The sequence below is a fragment of the Pan paniscus genome, chromosome 14, assembly GCF_029289425.2.
Source record: "Pan paniscus chromosome 14, NHGRI_mPanPan1-v2.0_pri, whole genome shotgun sequence".
Classification (NCBI taxonomy): domain Eukaryota; kingdom Metazoa; phylum Chordata; class Mammalia; order Primates; family Hominidae; genus Pan; species Pan paniscus.
The window spans coordinates 44,427,239-44,446,425 of NC_073263.2; the positions used below are offsets into that span (position 1 = coordinate 44,427,239).

General features: G+C 44.6%; 1 non-coding gene across 1 annotated transcript; it reads right to left on the bottom strand.

Moving 5' to 3' along the window:
- Positions 1-9,642: 9,642 nt before the first annotated feature.
- On the bottom strand, positions 9,643-9,714 carry TRNAE-UUC (transfer RNA glutamic acid (anticodon UUC)). Its single transcript has one exon. It is a non-coding gene; the product is annotated as a tRNA-Glu (tRNA).
- Between the last annotated feature and the right edge of the window lie 9,473 nt (positions 9,715-19,187).

Consider the following 19,187-nt stretch of genomic DNA (forward strand, 5'->3'; position numbering starts at 1 on the left):
ATACATACATATATATATATACACACACACACACATACATATATATGTGAGAGACAGAACCTCTCTCTAAATATCCAAGCTTTTCATTCTGTTTTTATTATTGCTGAGCCTCCTAGGAAGTGAATTTTATTTTCCCTTTTTATTACTGTATTTGTCATATCTGACATTGGCCTCTTTCCAGCTTGTGAAAGTACCAGTTGTTTCTGCTAACCCTTAAATAAGAGCTCAAATTATTGTAATTCTCGATATAGAAATTCATTCTGATAAATCTCCCCAGGGCCTTCCACACCCAGCTAAGGAATAGCAGACCAAAACTCCACCTTACAAGAATTTAAGTTTAAAAAATAAATAAATAAATAAATAAACAAACAAAACACCTTCAATTTTCATTTGCGAGAGAATAAGGGAAGGTGCACTCTGACCAGAGGGAAGTTACCCAGAGGAAAAAAATCAACGGGATCTAGGTTATGTGCTTAAAAAGTCTTCAAATGCTAGAGAAGAGCATTTTGTGAGTGGTTGACACTTTTGGTTTACTAAAAAATATCACCTATAACCAAAATAGCATTTCCTGTGCAAGGCCCAGGGCATCTAGGTTTCGTTTCAGGGTGAGAAGAGGGACCACCCGCCTTGCCCTGGGGGAGGGGAGGAAGTGGTGCAGCACAGCTGGCTTGGAATCTTGTCCCTTCTCTGCCATCATTGCGGGTGATGCTGTTGTTCATCATTGTTCATAATCTGTATCTTTGCCCTTCTTTGATACTTGATGTATCAAAGATGTAGATTTCTGGAAGTAGAATTACCAAGTGAAAGGAAAGGCATTCTTATGGCTCTTACTATGTATTACATGCTAAGCAACTTTCCACGAAATGTGTACCAATTCACCTTCCCAGTGTATCCCACAGTCACACGCAGAGCCTGCAAGATGCTAAGTGCCAACATTAAAGCATTTACAAAATTATTGCAGGGTCTTTGGGGAGTCAGGTTCTTTGACTGATTCCTCACATAATGTAACAAGATCAGAAGGGACTGGAAAATTTGCAGGCTTTATTGACCAAGACTTGTGAAAAATGGAGTAACAAGCACCCCAGACCCCCTGTTAGCTCATACTGTAACGTTGCAAACATTAAAAATCACATCTTCCTCAAGGCACTTTACTCCATCTGTCGGAAAACGATCATAATAAATATCAAATCTACAATGACTGCAATGGACAGGCAGGTCCTTTGAGCCATGTGGTGCACATTTGCTACTCTCAAGATGTCTGCCACTGCAGGTCTAGAGGATTCTATGCCAAAGTTTATCTCTGTCACTGAAGGCCAGATACACGACAGAACCTGTCACACCTGCTGGTGCACACACTCAGTCTCCCTCCTTCCTCCACCACTCCGTGATTGCACCAGCCAGGCACTGCTCAGTTAGAAAACCCCTAAGCCTCCTATTTGCCTGGAAATTACAGTTGCCCCCAGAGGTGTCTGCTTTCAAAGGTGTTCCAGCCTGTGTTTCCTGCCCTGTTAGGTTGCTCCATTTAGATATCCCAGCAGTGCCTCAAATTTGTCAGAGGAGACAAATCTCATTCTCTCTGCCCCACTTCTCTGTCTCTCTGGGGATGCTTATCATCTTGGGGTTGTCAACAAATCATCCCTTCCCTTCACGCCCCACCACCAAGCTGTTGCCAAATTCTGATTATTCCTCCTTCACTTCTCTTAGTGTTTTGCTCTCTCTCCGCCTCCCCTGAATCAATTAACCCCAATCAGGACATTAATGAGCACAGGTTATGGAAAATTACTCCAACTTCTGATAACTGTCAAGTTTACTGTTCCTACCTTAGACTCAATGAACACATTGAAGACAATCCCCCTGTATGAGTGCTTAAAGTGGAAAACAGCACTGGATGGAGAGGCACCCAGGGGCAAGAAATAAATGGTGAGGTCGATGCTTAGATTCGCTAAGCTTATGCATAATGAGAGAGTCAGGTGGAAGGTGGTGCAACTGCACGGGCTGCAGGTGTTCAGCCAACAGAGCCAAAACCCACTGGGGGCTTCCCTGACAACAGCAAGGTGAGCCCCCCCAGGTCCACTGTTAAGTGCTGCAACATCTAGGCAAAGTCCTGACAGGCACCCCTTTGCTGTACACAGCAGCATTCCAATTCTGCAACTGCTTTGAAGCTTCCAGTGGAAATCCTAATGCGGGCGTCATCCCCACAACTAACCTGCAGTTCTGATGACGCAGAAATCCCCAGCATCAGATTCACCCCAAGGACCTACTGTTTCCATTTTAAAATTCAGGGCACACAAAGCAGGCCTCCCATAAAAGCTGCTGCTCCTCCCAGCCCCTCCTTACCCCTCTTTTGGGAACTTCCCCTTGGAAAGTCGGGAGAAAAGATGGAGAGAGGTCAGAACCAGCATGTTCCAGGTTTCCCCTGAGCTGCTGCTCTGAACACTTACCTATCTTTTGGCAAACAGTTTGTGGCAATAGACAATCCTTCTTCCTTCATCTCTACTGAAAAGAAAACTGGAAGAAATAATGAGTGGTAGGCCAGGTGTCATGGCATACACCTATAGTCCCAGCACTTTGAGAGGCTGAGACAGGCAGATCATCTAAGATCAGGAGTTCAAAACCAGCCTAGCCAACATGGTGAAGCCTCATCTCTACTAAAAAATACAAAAATTATCCAGGTGTGGTGGTGCATGCTTGTAATCCTAGCTACTCAGGAGGCTGAGGCAGGAGAATCACTTGAACCCAGGAGGTGGAGGTTGCAGTGAGCCAAGATCACGCCACTGCACTCTCGCCTGGGTGACAGAGTGAGATTCCATCTCAAAAAACAAACAAAGAAAAAAAAGAATTTGGCTTTGCCCAAAGAGAGGTCTGGCGTTTGCCTTCATCTTCTGGGATGAAATATATGTCATTTCTCATAGGAGGATCTTTGTTTAGGGCAGGGGCTGATCACTTCAGATTGTAGGGTGGGGCTGGCCATACTCAGTAGTCTTAGGGTGGGAGGTAGTCGTGCTAGAAAGACCAACCATGTGCCTTAGAGTGGGGGCTTTGTGTCACATGGTATCGGTCAAGCTGGAGGCTGAGTTCAATCACACAGACAATCAATCAATCATGCGTACATAATGAAGCCCCAATAAAAACTCTGGATAACAAAGTTCAGGTGAGCTTCCCTGGTTGTCAATACTGCATGTATCTTGTCACACATTAGTATCAGGAGGGCCCACACACTCCACATGGAAAAAGGGCGACAGAAGTTTTGCAGTTAGAACCCTCCCAGACTCTGTCCCTTCCTTTGGCTGATTTCAGTCTCTGTCCTTTCCCTGCAGTAAACCGTAACCATGAATATTGCAGCTTCCACTGAGTTATTGGAATCTTTCTAGAACATCATCAAACCTGAGGATGGTATTGGAAACTCCCCCAAACTTGCAGTTGGTGTTAGAAGTGAGGGCAGTCTTGAAACTGTGCCCTCAAATATTGCAGATTTGCTAAATCTGGGCAAATAGCCTTAAAGCAAAGCATACTGTGATCTGGGTTAGTCCACAAGGAAAACTTTATTTTAGGACAAAATTGCCAAATTCTGAAAATGAGGGTTCTGGAATCCATCTCAAGAGACCTCTTAAAACAGTCTCATCTTCCTTCCAAGGTGGGGTTTGTGCTGACCACAGCAGAGCACCAGCCAGAAGGCCCTAGAGTCCAGAAGGTCCTCATCCAGGGGGTGGACCTCTCTCCACCCCTAAACCTCCAGAGCTTTCCCATCACATTTAGAATGAAATCCAACCCTCTTACCCTTTTTGTGTGTTTGTGCGTGTGCTATTTCCCACTACAGTGTAAATCTAGATAACTGCCAGCACATACTAGACACACTGTAAATGTTTGCTGAATACATGAATAGCCCAAATATAAAGAATATAGAAATGCTTATTTTTGCCAGCAAGATTTCATCTCTGGCTTAATTTTTTCTTAATTGAGATATAATTCAGATTCCATACAATTCAGTCTTTTACAATTCAGGGCTTTTTAGTTTGTTTACAAAGTTGTGCAACCTTGTAAATATGGTAAATCACCACTCTTTATGTTAAACTACCACTATTTTAATTTCTCTGGCTTAACTTTAATACCAGTTCGTCCTTCCTCTCTACCTTGTGGTTCTAATAGGAGCTGCCAATCATAATACCCCACATTCATCAACCCTAGGCAGGGCCCAGGGCCTAGGCGAGGTCACATTCCCCCAGCACTTTCCAACAGAAACTAAGAAAGACCTTCCTTCTCGGGTGGGGAAGCTGGGAGGAATGAGTACTGAGCCAGAGTGCCCAGATCCCTTGCCATGTGGAAGCAGTTGGTCCATGACAGCTAAGAATAAATCTGACACACAGAGAGAAAACACTGATTCTGATTGTCCCCAAGGCCAGCCATCCCATTCTACTTCACACAGTTTGGTTACATTAGCCAACAATCCTCCCCTAGTGGAGTTCCAATGGCTTTCTGTAACTTGAAACTTAAGGTATTCCAATCAATAAAGTCCTTGTCCTGCTCACACATCCTTCAACACATGCTTATTAAGTGTTTACTGTGTGCACGGCACTGGCCTTGGAGAGTAAAATCTAGCAGGGCCACAACAAGTGTGGTAAATGCAATGAGAGGGAAATGTGCAGAGAAAGCATCTCACCCACAGTCAGGGCAGAAATGACATCTAAGCTAGGACCTAACTTTAGAAAGGAGTAAGTATAGGAAGAGAAGTACACAAGATGCCATGGGAATCAGAAGCAACCAGCATCCACAGGAGAGGTAAGGGAAGCTATAGGAACCATGTGATGTTCGAATTGAGCCTTAAAGGATGGATAAGATGTAGATATTTAGAGAAAGGGCATAAGAGCGTCTCAAGTAGAAGAAAAATTGAGTAAAGGCCAGATACAGGAAACAGTGTGAAATTAACAGGAATCTAGGATACATGGAGGGAAGAGGTAGGAATTAGGCTGCAAAGGCAGATTGGGAGCACTCAGCAAGACAAAGCTCTTCAGGTTTAGGGCAGGGAAGCAGCATGTTCAGCTCTGGGCTGTAACAGCCAGGAGAATGCAAGATAGAGAAGATGGGCAAGATGGGGTCAGGGAAACCAGTGTGGTGCCTATCGCAATAGTCCAGAGAACAAGACGATTTAAACCAGCAGAGTGGCCAGGGAAGTAGATAAGAATATATGTGAGCATAACTGAAGAGGTAGAAATAAGATTTAATAAAATAATAAAATAAATAAATAGTAAAATAAAATAAGCTTTAATTAGACGTGGTGCGAGTGGAGGAGAAAGAGGGACTAAACATGCCAATGATGACAATGATGATGATGGTGATGATGATGACGGTGATGGCCTTTAAACTGGGCTAAGCCTTTTATGCGCATTATGTCATTTAATCTTCACAACCCTATGAAGTAGGTCCCATTCTTATCCCCATGTTAGATTCTAGGAAACTGAGGAACAGAGAGATTAAGTAACTCAAACAAGGAGAACCTGGATGACACTAAAAAATAAGTAATCCAAGTAGAAAAGGACTTGGGAAGGAGAAAGAGGTCACTTTTGCACATACTGTGTTGAAGTTGCCTATTTGTATAAAGCTGAGCCCCCAACTTCAGTTTGACTGTATCCCTATGAAACAGGAATAGTCTTACCTACATTTTCTTCCTTCCTTTCTTTCTTTCTTTCTTTCTTTCTTTCTTTTTTGAAACAGAGTCTGGCTCTGTCTCCCAGGCTGGAGTGCAGTGGTGCGATTTCGGCTCACTACAACCTCTGCCTTCCAGGCTGAAGCCATTCTCCCATCTCAGCCTCCTGAGTAGCTGGGACTACAGGCGTGCACCACCAGCTATTTTTTGTGTTTTTTGTAGAGACGAGGGGCAGGAGGAAGCGATTTGTGTTTTTTGTAGAGACGGGCGGCGGGGAGGGGTAGAAGACAGTGCCGGGGTTGGGAGAGTGTCTCGCTTTTTTGCCCAAGCTGGCCTGGAACTCTTGAGCTCAAGCTATCCACCCACCTCGGCCTCCCAAAGTGCTAGGATTACAGACATGAGCCACCATGCCGGCCATACCTACATTTTCTTAATGAGTACACAACAAGGTGCAAAATCCCAAGCTTTCTTAAATCAGGATAGATTATGTTGATTGCTCCCCCATCTACCATGGCTGTCACTCTGCGACAAAAGGAAATTAGATTCATCTGATAAGCTTTGTTTTCCACAAAGTAATGTGGGATGATTACCCAGTGCCCTGTGGTCTTCTAGAAGTTTGCAAATTGATTTTTTGATTATTTGTTCCAGTGATTTTCCAAGTAGTCAGTGTTTTTCCAAGTTATTCAGCTTTACAGTGTGGGTGAGTTAAAATTCATATTTGCTTTCATATTAATATATGAAGTGTTAACGTAATTATTTAGGATATTTTTGCATGCGGCATCAGATATACTCTGAGGGAACATACATATGAATCTGCATGACTATAAATACACTCGTTGAGGGGCACAAACCAATTTTCATGTGGAATCCATCAGAGTTTATGACTATATGCAAAAATGAAAGCATACAGGAACACATGGTTAGTTCAAATACCCCAAACAGGTTAAGCTCATCACTTTCTAGAAATGATTATATATGATGAATTTTTTTAAAAAAAAACTTCACGTAGAAAAATTACTACTATGTTTATGCAGCTATACTGTGAACACTGACCAAAAATACAAGAGAATATTTTTTTGGCCAGGCACGGTGGCTCACGCCTGTAATCTCAGCACTTTGGGAGGCTGAGGCAGGCGGATCACTTGGGGTCAGGAATTCAAGATCAGCCTGGCCAACATGGTGAAATCCCATCTCTACTAAAAACATGAAACTTAGCTGGGTGCGGTGGCGCACACCTAAAATCCCAGCTAGTCAGGAGGCTGAGACCCGAGAATCGTTCAAACCCGGGAGTCAGAAATTGCAGTGAGCTGAGATCGCGCCACTGCACTCCAGTCTGGGCGACAGAGGGAGACCTTATCTCAAAATAAATAAATAAATAAATAAATAAATAAATAAATAAATAAATATAATTGAATCTTCTCTGCACTCAATCCCCCTAAGCCCCGCTCCTTGACGCCAGGATTTGGAGGGAGTGGTGTCTGGCTAGAGCACCAGACAGGAATTCAATCTTTTGTGGATACAATCTAAAGTCCAATACTAGGGAATCGGAGAAATAAAATCTCAGAATAGATGTTTCCCGGGTAAAACGAGGGTCTAAGTTAAACGACTGCTAAGGGCCTTTCCAGCTCAAATAGTCTATGAATCTAAAGACTATGAGGATGATGAATGGAAATTATGGCAAAATGTTTTACAAAAAGGGAAAGCCATAAAAATGCCAAATATAACTTAAGTAACCATCTCCCCACAAAGTTAAACCCTTTCATATCATTAAGTACCTGTCTTCAGAAATATCTACTATACTCTGAGTCCACCAAATATTACAGCCATCTCAAGAAAGCTTCTGTCAAATCCATGAGGTCAAAACTCTATTTTATGAAAATGAATGATTAATAGGATGAGTAGACATGACAGCCTTCATATAAATGGAATTCACTTGCCATCCGAAAGCAGTTTTGTCTTGCTTTTTGGAGACAGGATCTCGCTAGCCCAGAATGGAGTGCAGCAGCAATCATAGCTCACTGCAGCCTCGAACTCCTGGCCTCAAGCGATCCTCCCACCTCAGCCTCTTGAGCAGCTAGGACTACAGGCACGCACCTCTGCCTGGCAAATTTCTTTTTTTTTTTTTTTTTTTTTTTTTGAGACGGTGTCTCCTTACGCTGTGCAGGCTGGTCTTGGTCTCCAATTCCTGCTCGAGTGATACTCCCACCTTGGCCTCACAAAGTGTTGGGATTATAGCCATGAGCCACTGCCCCTGGCCTAAAAACAAGTTTAAAACAAACAAAAACTACACAGCTTCTGCCTGGCAGCCCCTGGCATCAGCTATCCTCCCTGGCCTTGCCCCTTAGGCTCAGGAGCTGTGAGAGCTGCATTACCCTTTCTTGTTTCCCTAAACCCTAAGAAAAACTTAAATAATCCTTGATTAAGCACTCTGCTAAGAATATATCACGAGTTTCCTACAGGGCCCCGATTGATACAGGGATAATAATATCATCTGAGAGTAAAATAATCTAAAATAATAATCAAAAAATAAAAATAGGCCCGGTGCGGTGGCTCACGCCTGTAATCCCAGCACTTTGGGAAGCCGAGGTGGGTGGATCACCTGAGGTCAGGAGTTCTAGACCAGCCTGACCAACATGGGGAAACCCCATCTCTATTAAAAATACAAGATTAGCTGGGCATGGTGGTGGGCCCCTGTAACCCCAGCTACTCGGGAGGCTGAGGCAGCAGACTCGCCGGAATCCGGGAGGCAGAGGTTGCAGTGAGCCGAGATCGTGCCATTGTACTCCAGCCTGGGGGACAAGAGTGAGATCATGCCTGTAATCCCAGCACTTTGGGAGGCCAAGGCAGGGGGATCACGAGGTCAGGAGATCGAGACCATCCTGGCTAACACGGTGAAACCCCGTCTCTACTAAAAAATACAAGAAATGAGCCGGGCGTGGTGGTGGGCGCCTGTAGTCCCAGCTACTCGGGAGGCTGAGGCAGGAGAATGGCGTGAACCCGGGAGGCGGAGCTTGCAGTGAGCCGAGATCGCGCCACTGCACTGCAGCCCGTGCGACATAACTAGACTCCGTCTCAAAAAACAAACAAACAAAAAAAATTATAGTCTTTATTTTAGTCTTTAAATATAGTCTTCATTTTAGATAATCTCATCTAATAACAAAGGGATGCGTTTATTTGCATAACAATTGGAAACTGTCACACGTCGATACTAAGACTTCTAATTCTAATCTAGCATATCACAAATTCTTAAAGTTTTTTTAAAACACAATGTGTCAAATAAATATATCAAGAGGAAAATGTTTTGGTTTTGTTTTGTTTTGTTTTGTTTTGCCATCGGCTGGAGCCTCAGTATTTGTTATAACCTAATTTTCTTCCCCGCCTTCCAAACTGGTTTAGTTAACTCTCTGCATCACAAACACAACAAATTGTACATTGAACTACCCTGCCTTTAATATATGTATTTTCTAGAAATCTTGTTGTCCTAGAATGACTTTAGGTAACTTAAAAGCCCTGCAATGCCTCCCTCCCTCTCCCAGCATCCTCCTAACAACAACAAAAAAACCCTATAATGTTCTAAAATTGCATCTTTCCTTTTTCTTTCAAAAAAGAGCACTCTTTTGGTCATTTGCTCATCTTCACAGTACAAGGAGAAAATACTGGAGAAAAACCAGCGGGTGTATTTCGGCATGCGACCGCTTGGTTCCCCCGCTTGGTTCCCCCGCTTGGTTCCCCCGCTTTCCTTCACCTCTGACCTAATCTCTCACTTCAAAAGCTGACTTCAAGCTGTTGCCAGATACGTCCCTTCCGCCGCCTGCCGCAGGTGGCTGGGGTCTGAGTACGCTTGAACCTCACACCCGCCCCAGGGTTAGCTCCTTGGTTCCCTTCAGCCCCGATGTGTCCCTCGTGCTTTGAAATGGAATTACAGTTTTGGTTAAAAACATGCCTTTTCCGACTTAGGAAGAATCTAAATCGACTAAACACGCCAGTCTAAAATTTCGGCGTTCCCACACCGGGAGTCGAACCCGGGCCGCCTGGGTGAAAACCAGGAATCCTAACCGCTAGACCATGTGGGAGACGACGACAGTGACTCCAAGCCTAGACAAATTGAGTCTTCTCGGTCGGCTTCCGCCCACTCCATCGCGTTCATCCGTAGGCGTCAAACCTGCTCCTGCGCCTGCGCGGAGTCTGCAGCGGTTTAAACCGTTCAGGTTCGCATTCTACTGTTTCTCTCCTTGCAGGGGCCCTTGAATCTTTCTTCAATCTACTCTCGCGTCTTTCGTGATCTCATCCAGTCTCCTGGTGCTAGGTACCATGTCGACACCAATGTAGACACTAGATTGGATGAGTCATTGTTCACAATTCCTCACAAAAGCTCCTGCAAAGTCCAAAAGAACTGGGGTTTGAATGTTAGAGGCTGGTGAAGAAGTGAGGACCACGGGGCGTCATAACACCGCGCAGTGGAGGCCACGCTGCACTGGCCGGTGTCCGCCGACAGGGTGTGTGCCACAGACGCGCAGTGCCTTGCCCGAATCTGTCCCTCCCCTCAGCGCTGGTCCAGGCTGGCCACAGGCACCACCCCGTCCCTGAAAGTGGATCTTTTCCTCTGAAAAAACAGGAATGAGAACTGCCCGGAAGCCTGGAACATTCCAGGTTCTGATGACCCAGCGGCTGAAGGCAGGATTTGTGTCACCGAAAGCAGCCAGAGTGGCGGTCTGTAAATGTAGCTTAGAAAAGTGGAGAAAGTCTCTTACTGCAGGCGTTCATGATAGATGGAAACTCCGTGTGGTTTCCAAGGCCCTCCTCGATTTGAAGCATTTCAAGGGAGCGGTTGATGCCTTAGCAGTCTACTGTTTGAATTAGGGAAATGCAAAGAGTCAGCCATTGGGGATAGCCGGCGGAGGGGAGCTGTGGCTCTGGTGTCCTCAGTGGCTTAAGCTACACATAAGTTGTGTTTACTAGCAGAAACTGTGTTAATGGAAGTCTGGGGACAAATTGTGGAAGTTTCGAACAGTTCAACTAGCAGAGGACACTTTGAAGCCCACTTAAAAGCTAAGATCACTCCTCACACCCCCAACTGCCGCAGGGACTTAGAAGGTCCTCCTCCTCCCTCTGAGGCTAAGGTTCATCTGTGACATTCATCCTCAACAGAGGAGGGGCGAGAATAGACTGGAAATAGAAATTGTTCTGCCTCGCACTCATTACCACGAAGAAGCTCCCCAACAGGGAATGAACGCAACCCAACATAATTAAAAGTGAATATGGGCCGGGCGCGGTGGCTCACGCCTGTAATCCCAACACTTTGGGAGGCTGAGGAGAGTGGCTCACATCTGAGGTCAGGAGTTCGAGGCCAGCCTGGCCAATGTGGAGAAACCCCCATCTCTATTAAAAATGCAAAAATCAGCCGGGCATGGTGGCGCACGCCTGTAATCTCAGCTACTTGGGAGGCCGAGGCAGGGAGAATCACTTGAACCGGGGAAGTGGAGGTTGTAGTGAGCTGAGATCATGCCACTGTACTCCAGCCTGGGTGACAGAGTAAGACTCTGTCTAAAAAAAAGAGAAAAGAAAAAAAAATGGGAATGTGGCTCTGAAAAAACCCAGAAGCATTGACAGCAAACCTACTCTGTGTATCAGACACATTCAAATGTGTTTATTTAATCCTCATAGTGTACCTATGAGGTAGGTCTTACCCACATTTTAGTTGGTTCTTCCTGTACTATCTTTGAACAGAGTACAGAGTTTCTTAATCAGACAACTGCTTTCCTTTTGAGGATATTTGCTTTGGAACACCAAAGAAAACTCTCCAAAACAAACGCCCTCAACTACGGAATACCTGACATCTGTGGTTCTCAATTTGAGGGCTCAGATTTCATAAATACTTTTCAGTTTTATATTTCCCTTTGATGATAATTCTTTTTAAAAAAGACATCTTACAGGTTTTCAAGATCTAATTTCTCACAGTAACCCATCCATTGGATGGGCACCATCCTTAGGATGTAACCAAAATGTGAATTTACTCTTGGTTTCTCACGATCACTAAACTGAAATTTGTTCCATTTTTCTCTTTACCAGTGGATGAAAACTCAAGCAGTAGCAGAAAGCCCTATGGTCACTTTATTTTTATTGTTTATTTTGAGACAGGGTCTCACTCAGTGACCCAGGCTGGAGTGCAGTGGCTTGATCTCGTCTTACTGCAGCCTTGACTTCCCAGGCTCAAGTGATCCTCCCATCTCAGCCTCCCAAGTAACTGGGACTGCTGGTGGCACTCACCACCAAGCCCAGCTAATTCTTGTCTTTTTTGTAGAGACAGGGCTCCACCATGTTGCCAAGGCTGGTATCGAACTCCTGGGCTCAGGAGGCCCACTTTGGCCTCCCAAAGTGCTGGGAACCCTGTGGCCACTTTAAGTAATAAAACACAATCCAGCGCAATACACTGTTTAACAGCTCAGTCCTCATTCTCAAATAGTTTGCCCCAGCCCAACTTGGGCATGATTTCCAGCTCGAAGTGGTGGTTTGCTGGAGCAGGCTCTTACTGCCTCACAGGAGCCCATGGTGGGCTTCTCTTCCTAACTGTGTTCAGTGACATCATATTGGTAGCCTGAGATGGCCACACTGGGAGTATTTACCCCATGGAAACAGGTAAATGCTACAAGGCAGGGCTTTTTCCTTGAAAAGCCAGTGTGCTGGTCAAAAAATAGCAATGTGCTGGTTAAATATCACACCAGGTATGAGCCACTTCTTTCTTTCTTTGGCCTTCTGCCTTTCGAGGCTCTGGGGTCCTCCAAGATTGGAGTGTGGGGAGGGGAACGAAAAGGGGCACAGGGCCGGGTGTGGTGGCTCACGCCTGTAATCCCAACACTTTGGGAGGCCAAGGCGGGTGGATCACGTGAGATCAGCAGTTCAAGACCAGCCTGGCCAACATGGTGAAACGCCGTCTCTACTAAAAACACAAAATTTATCCGGGCACAGTGGCAGGTGCCTGTAATCCCAGCTACTTGGGAGGCTGAGGCAGGTTAATTGCTTGAACCGGGGAGGCGGAGGTTGCAGTGAGCCAAGATCGTGCCACTGCACTCTAGCCTGGGCGACAGAGTAAGACCTTGTCTAAAAAAAAAAAAAAAAAAAAAAAAGTGGGGGTGGGGCACAGAAGTTCCTACTCAACTGGCATTGTCCAATGTCAGCTTCCAGCTCTCTGGGCCTAAACTTGTTTTAGGGCTGACTCCTTTTCTCAGTGGTACTCTGTGGGTTTCTCAAAGGCTTCCCTGGGCCTCTTGGACAGGGCCTCACAGAAGGGGGTAGCAGTGTTTGCCCCGTGTGGGCCTCAGATCACTGGTATTAGGATCGTCAGTGGCTTTTTTCACCTGCAGATTCCCAGCCCCACCCACCCAGGACTTACAAATGAGAATCTGAATTTTCACAAGGACTTCCCCCTCCAAATGATTCTGATGCCAGTAGAGTTTGAGCAACAATGAACCACACGACAATAAATCCCCTTCAGTCGCTAAAAGCCCATGATCCCTGAAGCACAGTTTCTATCATTTCCTGTTCCTGCTCAAAAGCCTGGAAAAATGGCATCTCGTTGCTTGTTGAGTAAAATCTAAATTCTCTGGGCAAGCTTTCCAGGCTCTCCATAATCCAGCCCTGACATAGCCTGCTAATACTATCCCGCCGCAGCCCTCTTCAGAGGGGCCACATTCCAGATCACCCGACCTGCTCTGTCCTTCCCGTTCCTTTGTTCCACCTTGCTCCACACCACCCTCCCACTCTTCTTTCCAAGCCCGACCTCAATCCCAAGGCCAGCTCAGCCTTTGAAGTCACCTCAGGTCCTCTTGTTCACAAGGCACTCCCTCCCGCTTCCTCTGAATCCCAAAGCACAGACCTTTAAAAAATGGTGATATAAGCTTACGTCTTGCCACCCTTATTATTTCAGTTATTTAGTAGGAAAGTCCATGAATAAAAATCAGATTTTGTAATCCCCCTGGGAACCCAGTCCTGCACTCAATCATTCTGTCACATAGTCCTTCCTTTTATCTAACTTAAATACTTCCTGCTGTACTTCTATATGAAAGCTGCCACCTTTTAACCACCAGCAGGAACAAAATGTTCCTGGGAGGAGGAAAAAAAAAAAAAAACATGAATTTTTGAAGTTTGGCCAGACCAGTAAGTGAGCTGCATTTCTTTAGTTCCACACACACACAAAAAAGCCTTCTTGGTGACACAAGAAACAGTTATTCCTGTTCCCATGCATCTAGGTCTGATTTTCAGTGGGCAACTGTCCCATTTTATCCACCATTTGATACTGGAAAAAAGCCCCAAACACATTGTACTTGCCAGGCATCTCCATTAGCCAAAGCAATCTGGGGTGTGATTCAGGCTTGTGTTTGCCAGTCATTTAGGAGTTAGAATGGTTTCCATTTTAGTAGGCCCAGGAGTCATCCTTTATAAGGCCATCACAAATAAGCACCAATTAAATTCCACTCTCCCAAGAACAGCTCTGGCCAGCACAAACTCAGCCTATGGCACAAGGTTAACCTCAAAGCTCTCTTGAGTAACAGCACCTGCCCCTGCTGACCAGTGTGAATTAATCTTCATGGCCTAACACTAGGTTCAGTTTCTAAAATAGGGTTTGATCTCAGGAGGCCACTGGAATGACAGAGCTTCCTCGAGGGCTTGTTTAGATCATAGAATTCTGCCCCTCCCCTCTGTGCCAAATCTAGCAACTCCTACTTGTTCTATGACTCAGGGTGAACATCCTTGAACGCTCAGTGCTGGGTGAGGTGCTCATTCTGGATTATCATTAGGTTGGATGGAGTTCCCTGTTTCCCTTCCTGTGGTAGACAGTAAGCTCCCTAATGGCAGAGTCTGGGTCTTACTCTGTTGTATTCTCAGCTTCCAGCACAGTGCTTGGCACACATAATGACTTAATGAATCAGCATTTTAATATAGTAACAATTTAATTCTCACAATGGCCCAATGAGATAGGTACCAATATTCTTCCCATTTTACAAATTAGAAAACAGAAACATAGGCGATTAAGTAAGTTACAGAAGCAGGATTCAAATCCAGGCATTTCATCTGGGTATAATTACTTAATTAATCTTTTTTTAATATATGTATTTTTTTTCATGTAAGACTTCCTGCACCAACTTAATGAGTCTCTTAAAATATCTTGGTTTCTTTGGGGATCCTCCTATAAAAGTAAGTTTTTCCCTTAAATCAGCATATAACAAAAGAGAACTATTCCTCAGCTAGGTGAACATATCTCCACAGCATCTTTCTTTACACATCATCAGCACTCAGTGCATGTTTGCATGATTGATCTCTTGCTTCATTCATTCATCCAATAATGAATCAATCCATCTCAGAGAAATAGTCTTGGTTGCTACCTAGCACCAAAGTGGCAAAGCAAACTAATTGAGAGTCTCAGAAGGCCATAATTTTAATATTTAAGTAACAACAACATAGAACAAGAAACTACATCCCTGTCTCCTAATATTGCTGGCACACACTCTCTTTCTTCCCCTACCTTCCCTTCACCTGATCTGATAGCACAAGACAGGAAGAGCTTCACCAGCCCATCATCATACTCACCCTCATTTGTGTGCTCCTACCAGGGCTCAGACCTGGGATGACATGTGCTTTTCTTGTTTCTCTTCAAGAACACACTTAGGAATTGTGAGTCCAAGCACTTCATGGCCTGACATCCGGAAAACTTGCCCACCATTGTAGGTTCTTGTTCCATGTTGCAGTTGCTCAAATATTGAAATTATGGCCCACCGAGACCCTCAGTTAATTTGCTTTGCTCCTGAGGTGCTAGGTAGAAATCAAGTTGGACTTAGTATTGGAGGTTAAAGGTATTTCTGGTTCATTTCTGGACTTCTCAGCAGTAGTTCAGAGTGGAGTGAGCTTTCTAAACTCATTTTCTTCTTTCCTCGTGAGATGATCTATCTCAATAATCTTCAATAGGTCCATGGCCAGGGATTATGCCAAGTTTAATGTTCATCATGACTACCCGATATATATTTGACAGTGCTTGATATAAAAACAATAGCTATCACATATAGGATTCACTATGTGCCAGATAATTCTAAACACTTCAATAATTAACAATTTAATTCTCACACTGACCCAATGAGATAGGTACCAATATTATTCCCATTTTACAGATTAGAAAACTGAAACATAGGGAGGTTAAGTAACTTGCTCAAAGTCTGACAACTTATAAATAGTAGATGCGGGATTCAAACCCAGGCATTTCATCTCTGGAGTCTTAATGTATTTTCATATACCTTAATAAATCTACCCCTACTATTATAAGCATATTGCATAAAACAGGACACTGTCATAAATAATCATAATGATAATGCCTTCAGCAACAATGGCAGCATACATTCTGAAGCCTGATGGCATCTTCAAAGGAGAATGAGGAAGAGGTTATGGGATCTTCTTAAACCAATAAAAATAAACATTTTGTGATCTAAGACTTCATAGATGCTAACATTGGAAAGGAGAAGATGTCTGTCCCTGGTCCCTTCTTCCCCCCTCATCTATCCATTTTCAGAAATAGGGGCTGTTCAAAAATAAACTAATGTTTCTCTCTCTCAACCCAGTCTAGAGACAGAAATCTCATCAATTCCCCCTGCAACCTCTACTCAGAAAGAGCTTCACTGTTGTTCACTGATTGGTTAATTGATTGATTCATGCAATCATCAAACCAGGCTAGAAGATTCATGAGGCATAAAACATCCTATCCCTCTAAAGCTGCAACCTTCTTGGCATCTACACATGGGCAATTAATGAGGACCTCAGGATTCACATAGCTAAAGCTGAGCTCCTGAGAGTCCATCCCCAACCCCACTCCCCAGCCAGCTCCCTCTGCATCTTCTCCATTCCAGTTAATAGCAGCTTTATTCTCCCCGTTGTTCCAAGCCAGAACCCTGGAATCACCCTGGATTCCATTCTCTCTCAGCCTACCTCCAACCCCTCAGAAAATCCTACTGGCTCCATCATGAAAATAGACCCAGAATTGGATCACTTCTCCCATTCCCCTCAGAAAATCCTACTGGCTCCATCATGAAAATGGACCCAGAATTGGATCACTTCTCCCATTCCCCTGGTCTGAGCCACCATCCTCTCTCACCTGGGTTAGACTGTGCGCCACCTCCCCACCTCTGCAGCCTATTCTCAACAAGGCAAGCAGAAGGAATCTTAAAACAAATCAGCTCATGCCACTTCTCAAAATCTTCCAGTGGCTTTCCATCTCACTCAGAATAAAAACCAAAATCCTGACTATAATCTACAAGGTCCTGCATGACAACCACCCCCTCCCATTCATTCTCCTCCCTCCCCATGCACCGAGGCTCCACTTGCCATTCTTCTAATCCTCTAGCTATGTCCTCACCTCAAGGCCTTTGCACTTGTGTGGGGAGGAAAGAGCTTTCCAGCCACCTGCATGGCTTGCTCCCTCACCTTCCCCAGGTCCTTTAGAAATTATCTTCTCAATGAGATCTTCTCTGTTTACCCTATCTGAAGCTTCAGCAAATGTCCTGCAGTTTTCCTGCTTTTCAATTTCTCACTAGCACATACTGATATTTGACATACTGTGTGTGTGCTACATTTATCTTGCTTGTTGTCTGTCTTTTCTACCGTGGCACAAACATTTTTGCTGTTTCGTTCGCTACTATATCCCCTGCCTGGAACAAAACTTGAAATTTAGTAGACATTCAATAAATATTTGTTGAACAAATGAATGAATGAGGACAGTAACACAGATGACAGCATTCAAGGGTATGCTGAGTGATAATGACCACCATGAGAATTAAGAGTCATTAATTCTTAATTCTCTCCATGAGAATTAAGAGGCATTAATTCTTAATTCTCTCCATGAGAATTAAGATCACTTCTGGTGAGGGCAGTCACAGAAATGTCAAAAAGAAGGTAGGACTCTAGGTGGTGGACAGAACCTAGCACGCGGGATGTAAATGAGCATAACTCGGAAGCAGATTTGGAGAGGGGTCATTCATTAGAACATGTAGTTAATTTCCGAGCAGTTGATAGACAGTTCCCTACCATGAGAAACTGTTGAACAATAATATCTTTCTTTGGAGTTCTTCTGAGGATAATAATTTTATAAAGGGACTCGGATGTACTACTGAGTATAGGTTAAGTCAGCTGCTGATTACTGGCGCAAGAGGAGCTGAATCTCCTTTTAGCAATCCTTTAAAATTAAAAGGCTATTCAGACTACATCAGAACAGCACTGTCTTCCATTTCCTGTTCTCTTAAAGGTCAGGGTCTTTCCACTCTACCTACAAGTAAACGTTTAATCAACAGCATTTCCTAGTGATCCTGCAAACACTCATCTGCATTGCTATTAATCTTTTCCCCTATTTCCTTGGACAAAACGTTGAGCAAGGAACAGTGCTTGCCAAAGTAGAAGCAGAAATGCAAGAGAGAAGCTACGCAGCAGATGAATCCGAACCACCAGCAGCAATATTACTATGGAAATAAACAAAGACAACTAAATGAGAAAAGTTAAAAGCAGTTTATTCAGAACTTGCCATAGCAAGGGAGCCAGCCACCATCGCTTGTGTTTTGGTGAGACTCCAAGGCAGGCAGAGGAGCGGGAAAGCTTTAAAGTGAGAAACAGGGAAGGTTTCAGGTGTGCCTTGATTGGAGGCTGTCTGCATGGGAGCAGGCTAACTAGAAGAGGAACATCTTATGGGATTTTAGTGGGGGCATATCTGGCTTTCTCTGGTTGGTCCTAAATTAAAAGTAAGAACAAAAATTAGAGGCTGGGCGTGGTGGCTCACGCCCTGTAATCTCAGCACTTTGGGAGGCTGAGGCGAGCAGATCATTTGAGGCCAGGAGTTCAAAACCAGCTTGGCCAACATGACGAAACCCCATCTCTACTAAAAATTTAAATAACTGGGCACAGTGGCGCGTGCCTATAGTTCCAGCTACTCGGGAGGCTGAGGCACAAGAATCGCTTGAACACGGGAGGCGTAGGCTGCAGTGAGCCAAGATTGTGCCACTGCACTCCAGCCTGGGCAATAGAGCAAGATCCTATATCAGGCCGGGCGCGGTGGCTCACGCCTGTAATCTCAGCACTTTAGGAGGCTGAGGCGGGGGGATCAACTGAGGTCAGGTGTTTGAGACCAGGTGAAACCCCGTCTCTACTAAAAATACAAAAATTAGCCTGGCTGTGGTGGCGCATGCCTGTAGTCCCAGCTATTCAGGAGGCTGAGGCAGGAGAATCGCTTGAACCCGGGAGGCAGAGGTTGCAGTGAACTGAGATCGTGCCACTGCACTCCAGCCTGGGTGACAGAGGGAGACCTTGTCTCAAAAAAAAAAAAAAAAAAAAGACCCTATTTCAAAAAATTAGAGGAGCTGTAAGTTATTAATCAAGTCCTGGGGCTTCTTAGTACAGAAGCTACTATTTAGCTTCCTGGATTGTTCTAGAGATAGCAGTGTGACTTCCTCCAAGTCTGACTTACAGCAGGCTGGTTTCCTGGGCTGTTTATTATGGAGATGGGGCTGTTTCCTGGGCAGGT